Genomic DNA, 7851 nt, shown 5'->3' with positions numbered 1-7851 from the left:
GGTAAGAAAAAGTATAATTAATAAAAGGTGGTTGCCGAGGGTGGCTGGAACCCTTAATCAAGCACTGGGCTTACCATGCAAACCTGGGCAATATTTATGACTAAGATGCATGTATGGTGAAACGACAGCAAGGATGAGCATGCCTTGATAAAGCTGTGATTAAACACAGCGAAACGCGTCAGTTTCCACAATTATTCTTGAGGACTTCATCTGAACCATCTTGGACGTAAGCCCCCGATCAGTGCAGGTTACATCAACTCACCAGTGGTTATTATAATACTCCAATAGGTCCATTATTCTTTTATAGTATTTTTATTTATTATACATGTGTATTCTTAATGTGTTATTAAAATTGTTATATTTTCATTGATGCATATACTTCATGGTATTTGTTAGCGCTGCTTTCACTTGTCTTGCTTTCTTATTCCTAATTTACCTCTTAAAATCATCCAATAACTTAAACCAAAATTAACCATAACTTATCTAAATGAAATAATGTCATTGATACACAGACAGCTTTGCTTAAAGCTTTTTATTCAGTTATAATTGAACCAGATAGGTCATGGTGGCTAATACAATCAATTTAAAGAAATTAATTCAAACTATTAGTTGTATACTGGATATAATATATTATACTTCATCTTCTGTTGTAGTGAGTAAGGTTTGTCCAAGGTAACAGTCGGGGGTTCTCTTTGCATCGTCTTTACTCATCTATTCCGCCCCATCCTCTTCAGAAGATTCTATGAAGAAAAGAGAATAGATTTGTAGTTAGACACAAGCACTATGAGCAGATATCAACACTTCAGTCTTTTGATCAACCAAATGTGAAAAAGCCACAAACAGAGAGCATCAGAACCATGTACCACATTTTGGTAAGATGTATCAAAGCTCAGGGAGAGATAAAGTGGAGAGAAGTAAAGGTGGAGATTTACTAAGCCTTCGAGAGTAAGATAAAATACCAAAACAATCAGCCCCTGTTCGATTTCAAACACAGCCTGTAGTATGGCAGTTACAAGCTGATTGGCTGGTATTGTACCTCATTCCACTTTATCTCTCTCCAAGGCTTAGTCGATCTTATACAAAGTACCAACCAGTCAGCTCCTAACTGTCATGTCACAGACTGGGTTTGAAAAACCACAGCTCGGTACTGATTGGCTGATTGGTTGGTACTTATGGACCAATGTACTAAGCCTTGGGGACATATTTATCACAATCTGCATTTCAGTATCACAAGGAGGGTGGGATGTGTCACCGTCCCTGGAAATCTGGTACTGAGACCTGGGATTCCCTCTACACATGTGCCGAGTGATGGCACCAGCTGCAGGGCATGCTGGGAGGTATCCATGACAGATCCCTCACACAGCGCTGCGGAGAGAAGCCAACTGATCTCTACCTATCCATACCCTCTGCGTGTGATGCACCACGGCTCAGTATCAGTGACATCATTAAGCCATGAAGTGATTGCGCTGCATTCATATGATTGTTTAATGGTTTAATTAGGTACAAAATCCAAATTAAATATTTAACATACTGTATAAGAATTTCGTTTATTAATTACAGGTACGACTTTTTAATTTTAAATTATTTTATTTGTAAAAAAAAACACTGAATTTATAGTTATTTTGTAACCGTAAATAATCCCATCTTGTGCCATTGGCAAACACATTCATTGCTGCCTGGTACAGGAGAGATAGTAAATGAAACCTAGTTAAACAGGTAGAGATCAGCGGTGGGCAAAGGTCAGTGGGTGAAAGAGCAACGCTGCAATGGGGACACTGAAGGTGTGTGTGTGTCTCTGTGTGTGTGTGTGTGTGGGGAGTGGAGGGGGGGGGGAGTTGTGCAGCAAAGCAGATGCCACCAATAATCTGTTAAACTGGACTATCCAGCATAGTGTCGGAACCGGGGGTGCCGGATTTTCGGTGGTGTACATGTACATTATTATTATTCTTGTTAAAAAATGAGACAATAAATCCCACCACTGCCAAGACTTACCAATGCTCCGTTTTCCACATCTCCCAAAACAGAAGGGAAGCATTTCTCTCTGTACAGAAGAGACACATATGATCATTACATCAGACAGATACAGTATACAGTAGCCATGTATTTGGCTTGGTTGAAATATCTTCTACTGAACAGATGAATTTGGCAATAATTATTATTTTTTGGAGATACAGTAGTGACGTAACTGAAAATTAAACACATATGGAAGCAGTGGTGGCTACTACGCTACTACACATGTGCATTGGCTTCAGACCATAGAAGCCAGCTAGGGCTACCCAAAAGGCAGGGAGTTGCTTCCCAATGGTACATCCTGTCCTGCAGGTGCATGAAAGGTAGGACAACTAACAGGAAGTCACAGAGAAGCCAGTGCAGTCATGGACATGAGCATAGGATGCAGATTTTACTGGAGGGGAGGGGATCCGCCACTGTAAGGCACCAATATAGTGTCACTGGTAGCAGTAGCAACATAAATAGTTAATATACTGATTGATAAATAGTCTCTCGGTTTGCTCTAGCTAAATAGGCTTCTTAGTGTTTCTTACTGAGAGCTCTGATGTGTATATATAAATCAATATATATGTTATAGAGTAACAATGTATACAATTAAAGATCATTTCCTTGAGATTTTAATTTACAATAACTGACAAGTCCTAATATGCCAATGAGTACAGCTAAGTGACATTTTTCAAATTAAATGAAAACTTGAACCTTTCCCCATTCAGCTGACAATGTCACGCGTATCGCCAGCAGAATTTGTTCTCTGTTCAGTTACAAATGGTAAAAAGTGAAAGCAGAACAGGTGTGCTGTAGGGGTGCACTGCCCTGTGTGCTCTGCTCCATACAATCTAAGGGGTTCTCCCGTGTGCTGTAGGGGTGCACTGCCCTGTGTGCTCTGCTCCATACAATCTAAGGGGTTCTCCCATGTGCTGTAGGGGTGCACTGCCCTGTGTGCTCTGCTCCATACAATCTAAGGGGTTCTCCCATGTGCTGTAGGGGAGCGCTGCCCTGTGTGCTCTGCTCCATACAATCTAAGGGGTTCTCCCATGTGCTGTAGGGGTGCGCTGCCCTGTGTGCTCTGCTCCATACAATCTAAGGGGTTCTCCCATGTGCTGTAGGGGAGCGCTGCCCTGTGTGCTCTGCTCCATACAATCTAAGGGGTTCTCCCATGTGCTGTAGGGGTGCGCTGCCCTGTGTGCTCTGCTCCATACAATCTAAGGGGTTCTCCCATGTGCTGTAGGGGAGCGCTGCCCTGTGTGCTTTGCTCCATACAATCTAAGGGGTTCTCCCGTGTGCTGTAGGAATGCGATGTCCTGTGTGCTCTGCTCCATACAATCTAAGGGGTTCTCCCATGTGCTGTAGGGGAGCGCTGCCCTGTGTGCTCTGCTCCATACAATCTAAGGGGTTCTCCCATGTGCTGTAGGGGTGCGCTGCCCTGTGTGCTCTGCTCCATACAATCTAAGGGGTTCTCCCATGTGCTGTAGGCAGGGCAGGCGACAGGGGGGGTCAAGGGGGACAAGTGTGACGGGCCCCAGAGAACTAAAGGGCCCCAGAGCTTCCATGCCCCAGCACGGCCACTGCCTGTACTAGCTGGAAGCAGGATCTGGAGCTGCGAAAGGTTAAATGAGGCTCATGCAGAAGAGCATTGTGCGGATTTGGGATTAGGGGGGGCGCTCCATACAAATTAAGGGGTTCTCCCATGTGCTGTAGGGGAGCGCTGCCCTGTGTGCTTGCTCCATACAAATTAAGGGGTTCTCCCATGTGCTGTAGGGGTGCGCTTCCCTGTATGCTCTGCTCCATACAAATTAAGGGGTTCACCCATGTGCTGTAGGGGAGCGCTGCCCTGTGTGCTCTGCTCCATACAATCTAAGGGGTTCTCCCATGTGCTGTAGGGGAGCGCTGCCCTGTGTGCTCTGCTCCATACAAATTAAGGGGTTCACCCATGTGCTGTAGGGGTGCGCTTCCCTGTGTGCTCTGCTCCATACAATCTAAGGGGTTCTCCCATGTGCTGTAGGAATGCGCTGTCCTGTGTGCTCTGCTCCACACAATCTAAGGGGTTCTCCCATGTGCTGTAGGGGAGCGCTGCCCTGTGTGCTCTGCTCCATACAATCTAAGGTGTTCTGCCATGTGCTGTAGGGGTGCGCTTCCCTGTGTGCTCTGCTCCATACAAATTAAGGGGTTCTCCCGTGTGCTGTAGGAATGCGATGTCCTGTGTGCTCTGCTCCATACAATCTAAGGGGTTCTCCCATGTGCTGTAGGGGAGCGCTGCCCTGTGTGCTCTGCTCCATACAATCTAAGGTGTTCTGCCATGTGCTGTAGGGGTGCGCTTCCCTGTGTGCTCTGCTCCATACAATCTAAGGTGTTCTGCCATGTGCTGTAGGGGTGCGCTTCCCTGTGTGCTCTCTCCATACAAATTAACGAGTTCTCCCATGTGCTGTAGGGGAGCGCTGCCCTGTGTGCTCTGCTCCATACAATCTAAGGTGTTCTGCCATGTGCTGTAGGGGTGCGCTTCCCTGTGTGCTCTCTCCATACAAATTAACGAGTTCTCCCATGTGCTGTAGGGGTGCGCTGCCCTGTGTGCTCGGTCCATACAAATAAAGGGGTTCCACCTATGTGCTGTAGGCGTGCACTGCCCTGTTTGTTCACTCCAAGTAAAGGGGTTCCACCCATGTTAATTGGGCGCTACTGCCCTGTGTGCTTGCTCCAGAAAAATTAAGGTGTTCTCCCGTGTGCTGTCGGGGTGCCCTGCCCTATATTTGCTCTAAATAAAAAGGGTTCCACCATTGTTATTTGGGTGCTGCTGCCCTGTGTGTTTGCTCCAAATAAAAGGGTTCATCCGCGTTAATTGGGCATTACCCAGTGTGCTCACGCCAAACAAATTAAGGAGTTCCTCCCCTGTAAATTGGGTGTTGCCCTATGTGGGTTCGCTCCATATAAAGGGGTTCCAGCCATGTTTATTGGAAGCTGTGCTGTGTGCTCATTCCCAAAAAATTAAGTTATTCTCTCGTGTTCTGTAGCAGTGCGCTGCACAGTGTATTTTCCAAATAAAGGGGTTCAACCTGTGTTAATTGGGTGATGCAGTACTGTGTGTTTGCTCCAACTAAAGGCAGGGCCGGATTAACAATGGGCTAGATGGAGCTGCAGCTCCAGGCCTCCCATTAAAATAGGCCCACAGGATTGCAGTGTTGCTGAAAACAGGAAAAAATAATTGATATAATCATTTTGAAATGTAGTGAAATGAATCTGTTCCTGGGATGTGTGCGCTTTACCTGCACTCAGTTCAAATTGTTTGTACATTACTTCAATCTAATTGTGACTTTTCTGTTTTTGTCAATTTTTTTTAATTACTGAATCTTCACTCAATAAAAATGTTGGAATATAAAAAAAATGCGGTTGTACCCACTGTCCACTTTACCAAGGACATATGGACAAGTGGTAAAGGGCAAACTAAGGACTATATTACTGTGGCAGCCCACTGGGTAGATGTATCGCCTTATGCAGCAACAATAGCAGCGGCACCAGTTTGGAGTGAAATCATGTTTAACTGTAAACTTGATGATTATTACAGTATTGTGAATCTGAGGTTCTTACCTTGGCAAGGTCACTAGAAGAAAGCTCGTTGTCACTGTTATGTCCCATTTCTGCGGCAGACACCAGACACACCTCAGCAGACACCAGCATTAGGACAGCGAGAACTGCAATGATTTTCATGACTCCTTTTTTCTGAGAAGAACCTCACAAGATGGGCTCACACTGTCTCTGAGAAGATAAGAAGTGTCAGTCAGCAGGATCAGTAACACATAAACAGAGCATCCACAAATAAACACACACATGTACACGGCTGCCGAGAGGGGGGGAGCGGGTACATTTTACCCAGGCCTAGGCCTGTCATGGGGGACTAGGTCCGGACACACACATTTTTTTATTTGGTGGCGGGTGCCATGTGAATTTTGGCTCATACTGGCCCTTATTCTGATCGGTGCGGCCGGAGCCGATTATGCGGCCAGGACCGTGCGTGCGAAACCCCGCCTTCCATACGGATCGCCAACTCCGTCCGTATGCGGTAAGAAGCTGTCCGAACGGACCGCACGTGTATTTTTCACGGAATACGCCTCCTCCATCTAAGGGAACCTCCCCCATCATTCGATGGTCGCAGACCATCGAATGCAGGACCGTGTGCTCCACCAGCTCCCGCAACCTCAGACCACACGGACATTTTTCCGTGCAAAAGCAGGGATCTGGGCGGGCAGCAGACATCCGGCGATGTCATATGTCCGCCCCCTACACGTGCGTCACGGCCGCATTACCATACGAACGTCCAGCGTTTTCATGGGAACTCCCATGAAACGCGGGGCGTATGCATATGGTAATGAGCCCAAATAGCCCTTCACGCCCCTCTCCACCCCCTGTTCGGAGTGTTCACATTTCATGCGGGATTTGGCCGTACGCCCCGCTCGCACATGCGCAGAGACGCCTCTGCACATGCGCAGACACAAAACATCGGCGGCCCGAACGCACGCGGATATATCCGCACCGATCAGAATAAGGGCCACTGTGTGGTATAATGTGAATTTTTTACTCATTCCAGGGTCTACTATCATGTTGCATAATGTGTATAAGGGGTATGTGGTGTGGTACACAATAGCTGAGGACACACCCACTTTTGAGAGGCCACATCCTTTTTTCCAAAGCACACACATAACTACAGCCTTCACTTTTCCATACTCCCACTTCAAAACTTCTACTTTGACCACTGTGTGTGTGTGTGTGTGTGTGTGTGTGTGTGTGTATACTGGGGCGTAGGATTTATTTTGATAGCCCTGCACGCACAATGCTATTATAATTATTATTATAATTTTATTTATAAGGCGCCACAAGTGTTTCGCAGCGCCGTACAAAGGAACAATACAGGGAGACAAAACTTGGCATAACATTGAATAAATAACAAAAATACAGTACAAATAAAGAGCGCCACAGTTCAATACACATTACAGCTTAAATGTAAGTAGTGAGGACCCAATCAACATACAACTAGAGGCTTGAGGCCAATGATGGAGATGAGTATGAAGATGGTCACTGAGTGTTGGGTAAAGGAGAGCTGTGAGTGAAATGTGAAGAGAAGTGGGCTTTGACAACAGGAGGGAAGAGGGCCCTACTCGGAGGAGCTTACAATCTAGTAATGCTACAATCTAGTACAATGCTAGTAATAAATCCAGCACAGTATCTCAGTGTAGCCGCTCAGAAAGAATCTGACACAATCAATGCAAGTTTTCCAATGTAACTAGAGACGTGCAGGCTCAGATTGCGAAGAACCGAGCCCGTCCGAACGTCTGGGACCTGAGCGTTGGATTCTCGCGAGATCCGGATATGCTTAAATAGCTCCTCCCGCTCCGTCATCTTCATTCCAGTCTTGGGAAGAGAAGGGTTAGGGTGTGTTGTGCTGCCTCTCCTATGCTGGGGCCTAGAAGGGAAATTGTTACTTCCGCTGGTGCCACTGCCTAGTGCCACTGTCTGCTGGTGCCTGCACTGTCAGTGGCTGACAGTTCTCTGTGTTACTGAGTGTACTAAGGGATAATCCGCAGCCTTGCAAATCCACCAGACCCCACCCAACGAATGTCCGCCCACCCGCCCCCCCCCCCCCCCTCACAGCGCAGGTTCACCCGCACAGGCTGCAAATGGATGTTTAGCATAAACATCCATTCGTATGCTGCAGGTAACCTCCCACAACTCTCGATGGTCGCCAACCATCGGAAGATGTGGAAGGTACACGCATATAAAAGTGACTTTCAAGTCACTTCCGTATGCGTGCACGCTGGGACGGATATGGGCGGGCAGCTGACATCCGCTGCCAGC

General features: G+C 46.8%; 1 long non-coding RNA gene across 1 annotated transcript; it reads right to left on the bottom strand.

The window, feature by feature from the left end:
* Positions 1-540: 540 nt before the first annotated feature.
* LOC146079752 (uncharacterized) lies at positions 541-5714 on the bottom strand. The gene is made up of 3 exons (XR_014474727.1): positions 5590-5714; positions 1993-2041; positions 541-740 (listed from the first exon to the last, which is right to left on the bottom strand). It is a non-coding gene; the product is annotated as an uncharacterized LOC146079752 (long non-coding RNA).
* Positions 5715-7851: the final 2137 nt, after the last annotated feature.

Source organism: Crinia signifera, chromosome 5 (assembly GCF_055691185.1).
Source record: "Crinia signifera chromosome 5, ASM5569118v1, whole genome shotgun sequence".
Taxonomy (NCBI): Eukaryota; Metazoa; Chordata; class Amphibia; order Anura; family Myobatrachidae; genus Crinia; species Crinia signifera.
The sequence above is the reverse complement of the archived record's forward strand: the minus strand, read 5'-3'. Positions and strand labels throughout refer to the sequence as shown.